This window comes from Octopus bimaculoides, chromosome 15 (assembly GCF_001194135.2).
Source record: "Octopus bimaculoides isolate UCB-OBI-ISO-001 chromosome 15, ASM119413v2, whole genome shotgun sequence".
NCBI lineage: Eukaryota > Metazoa > Mollusca > Cephalopoda > Octopoda > Octopodidae > Octopus > Octopus bimaculoides.
The window spans coordinates 34,135,853-34,140,584 of record NC_068995.1 but is presented as its reverse complement, the minus strand read 5'-3'; positions in this window follow the sequence as shown (position 1 = coordinate 34,140,584).

The following is a 4,732-nucleotide window of genomic DNA, read 5'->3' as shown; positions in this document are numbered from 1 at the left end:
TATATATATATATATTAGACTGGAAAGAAAGACCTGTTGCATTTCAAGATGGGAAAGAAAGAAATGTTTCTTCGATATTAATTGATACATTTAATCAAGGTAATGTTTTCCCTCTGTACTGATAACATAATGTTATTTATTTGACAATTGACGATCCCTCGGGCATAAAATTCTTCAAGCTTCGATGTAAAGAAACACTCAGTACAAATATTTCCTGCCGCTTTCGTTGTTGAAGAGCTCCTTTTGAATTCGCGCAGTATGCAGTGTCTGAAATGGGTCTAAACTCATTTTAAAAAGGTACAATCGATACGAATTTAACTACTATGACACAAAGTAATCTGCAAAGAAAGAAAAATTGTTAGAACGTTAAAATGAATGCTTATTTTACTTAAATATTGTAAAAGCAACCCAAAAGAGGTCATGTCAAAAATGCGTGTGAACTTTAACCGTTTTAAGAGTTGACATTACCCAGTCTTTTTAACGGTAGGAAGGACATTTTCGTGATTTTTGCCCAGTAGTTGATTAACTGAGGAGGATCCCACAAAGAAATCTCTTTTTCTTTTCATTCTAACAATTTGTTGGAACCGTCATAGCTGGTTTTCATCAAGATTGATTCTCTACTTCAACGGTTGCTTTTCCTAGGAAATCACTGAGCCAAATTTTGGTTGATGGAAATAAACCAGATTTTTCTCCCGGTGATGACGTCTCCATGTTTCATTACAGTCAAATAATGAGAAAATCTGGATTTTGGGTTCAGTGAATGATTCTTAAAGATTCGTTTTGCCAGTTTTCCCAAAAGTTGAATTGGTTGGTTCATGCCCTTATCAGAGGGAAAATGTCATCCAAGATAGAAAAAATGACCAAAAATGATTAAAAAAAATGAGAGATGTATCGGAGATTGAAGACAAGCCTCCGGAGAAGGTTGGGAATGACATTGGTTTCATTGATATTTACTGTGAGGCCAAAGCTATATATACGTTGGTGAAGTTGTCAGCTACATTGAGATTCGGGGAGAACTTTCTCTGCGTTGTTCTAAAGACGGCTAGAAGAATTCAAATATATTTCTCTCAGAATAGGGATCAATGACACTCCACGATAATTCCCTTAAGATTTTCATCCTCTTTCTTGAACATGGTGATAATAACTGCGTCGCTAAATTCGTTTGAGATTCGGTGGCTTCAGGATCAGAGTGAAAAGCTTTTTTTTATTGTTTTTTAGTTTCAGTAACTCCAAAAGGATGTTGCCTGGACCTTGTAATCTTCAGCTGTTGTTGAATCTCGATTTAGCAGTGAGGAATATATTCCTTCCAGCGCTCCCAAGAATGTTGGTGTCGTCTGCAACCAAGTCCACTGGAGATGTATTCTCATGTCACTCGCTATTTGACTCCCAATTTTAAAATTCAGTGAAATTAATGTTTTCCTCAAGACAACATTAAAGCCATTCGATCGTGTCTAACATAAAAATTTCCATCAAAACTTCCTACTTTGGGGTCTACTCTCATCTCTTAGATCGATATCTTGGTCCTAACAGTGAAACCAGCTGTTTCTATTCTTTTCCCTCCTTCCTTTTTACCCTTTCCAAAAGAAAGTATAGTTAAAGTGCGTCTCTCAAAGTTCTTCTTCTTTTTGGAGCTCTTTTTTTATACTAGCGAACGATATCACTATTGAAACAAGAGAGTTCTTTCGAGACATTGAAGGTCTTTCTGGTCTTTCACTGTTAAGCCTAAGAAATATTCTTACATTCTATGTTCGTTTTCTTAGAAGTTCGACAGCATGAACGGCGACCTGCAGAGTACAGTTACCCAGCCAGGTGTTGAAAAGTTGCTTCTGAATTTTTGCCCACGTATTCAAGGATATTTCCCATTCAGGATGGGCAATGGTATTGCTGAATAGAACTGCCAAAGCACAGATGTAGAATCGGAACTCCCAAATAGTCACTGGCTTTTGAGAAGGCGACCGTCACATATCTGTCGCTAACACGCCAGTCAGACTTGAAACTTCAAGCAACACCAGACCTGTTTCCACCGTCCTTATCTCATCACCGTTGAGATTTTTGAGTTAATTAAAATAAAATTAAAATGTTGAAGGAAATATCGTCAGGAAGAAATAGCGATGACATTGATTTCTTTACGTTGGCTATCAACATATAATAAATGAACTACACCTTATGACTTCAGGACTATTCTTTTTGGCACATACTGAATGAAAGAGGCAATAACAGTTTGAGGAAATTATAACGGACTGCTGTTGGCTCAGCTGTACAAGAGGAAGAAGAGGGCAAGCTGAAAATGCGGCCAACCGTCCTAAATGCTCTGAATGACAAGTGGCTGTAGGAAGCAACAATAGCTGATCTTAATAATGTCTGAAGTGGCGGAATAGGGCAACGCCAGATGGACTAAGAGGGTGTCACTCGATACTAAAGCTTGCGTGCGCGCGCGTGTATGTATGTTGAGAATAACTTCGTACGCATGCATGGCTGTGTAGTTAAGAAGCTCGCTTTGAAACTACATAGTTTCGAGTTCAGTCCCATGGCGCGTCACCTTAGACAAGTGTCTTCTACTATAGCTCCGACCGACCAATTCTTTGTGGGTGAATTTGGTTGATGGGAAACTGTGTGGAAGCTCATCGTATATATGTGTGTGTGAGTGTGTGTGGATGTCTCTGTGTTTGTATTTATGCTACCACCATCGCTTGATAACTGGTGTCGGTTTGTTTCTGTTCCAGACAAAGGAAACAGATAGAATAAGTACCAGACTTAAACATTACAAATACTGGAATCGACTTTTTAGGCAAAACCTGTTTCGCACAATTCCCAAGCGTGGCCGCAATCCAATGACTGAAACAAGTAAAAGATGAAAGATACAAGATACATTCAGTGGTCTAACCATAGTGTTTTCTCTACGGGATAACTCGAGAATAAAACTAGTTTCGACCGGTTATTGTCATCTTGTCACACTATTTAAATGAATTGTACCGAGGCACGTGATTGTTTAAATTTCAATAAGTAGACTTATTCTGCTATTACTCAACATTTTGGGAAGGAAAGGTAAACGCATGAAAGCGGTCGATTCAGTTTTCAACCCAAGCTGCTTTAAATACACTCAGGGGACTTAATTTCACAGCCAGACTAAATACAGATGGAATCATTAACTTATAACGCTACAATGCTATTGTATAGTAAACTTACCTATTGTTTGATATACAGACAACGTCTTTGAAAAACCTTTGCGTATGAATTCGCTCATTCTTTTTTTATAACATCCTCCCTCGTTGTCTTCCTTTTCTCTCTTTATCACTCTATCTAGATGATATATTAACAGTTATCAGATGACTGTGAAAGTTAATTTGAACAAATTTTTTTACAATCAGATTTTTTTATACATTGCCTACATCTATGAAGCATCTAGAATTGTGTGAGTGTGTGTATGTGTGTGTGTGTGCGCGCGCGCATGTGAGTGCAAATCTTTTCGCACCTGCCAAATACATGCAGTTCTTTTGAACCGACGCCAAATTGGTTTTGTGAGTTCCCAATAACCTTTCGATAGTTGAGATTCCGGTCATGTGAATAACTTGAACTTAGAACGCAAAGAGCCAAAGCATTTAGTGTATGGCAGGAATTAGTTTTTAGTATCTATTATGGCTCTTTCTCGTGTCAGACGCTACATCTCCCTGCACTGATACTATATTTATCAACCCCAAAAGGATGAAAGACAAAGTTGACTACGGCTGGATTAGAACTCATGACGCAGAGGACAGGAACAATTACCACATGGTATTTTATCCGATGGTCTATCAACTCACCTAGTTTGCCATTTATGTATGTGTGTTGGTGTGAGTGCGTGTGTATATGTCTGAGCATGCATTTATATGTATGTCTATGTTTGAACGTGCATATTTGTGTATACGTATGATCGTATGTGTGTGTGTATGTATACGCATGATCATGCGTGTATATGTATGAGCGTGAGTGTATATGTATGTGTGTATATGCATGAACGTACATGTATATGTAAGTGTGTATATGTATGAGAGTGTGTGTAAATGAATTTGTGTGTACGTATGAGTGTGTGTGTGTGTGTGTATGTAAGTATGTTTATGCATGAGCGTGCGCATATGTATGAGCGTGAGTGTATACGTATGTGAGTGTATGAGCGTTTGTGTATATGTAAGTATGTATATGCATGAGCGTGCGTGTATGCGTATGTGCGAATATGTATGAGCGTGAGTGTATACGTATGTGAGTGTATGTACGAGCGTGCATTTATATGTACGTGTATATGAAGTGCGTGTATATGTACGTGTTTATATGTTAGTGTATGTGTTTATATAAATAAGTTGTTCTATATTGTATCCAATTACAGCGTTAAGCACTCCAAAGTTACATCCATTCAATAGCCTACAGTATAGCCCCCTTCGAGTGATAATTTACTCATAGCGCTGAGAACTAATTAAGCATTCATCAATCAGGCAATTAAACGGCACTTTTTTCCCGATTCTTTACAACAATGAAACCTTCTTTTGTATTAAAATCTACTTACGTTTAGCTACTTTTGAGCCTCTTTTAACCACATGCCAAAAGAGCTGAGGAGGAAGTCACACTAAACGGTCATTTAGCCAGCTAGAATTAGCAGAGAAATCTCCCTCAAAATCACATTTGTCTCTAAAAGAAATGTTTCATTGTATATTGGTGATGGTTGTGGTGGCAGTGGAGGTCATGGTGGTGGTATGGCAGC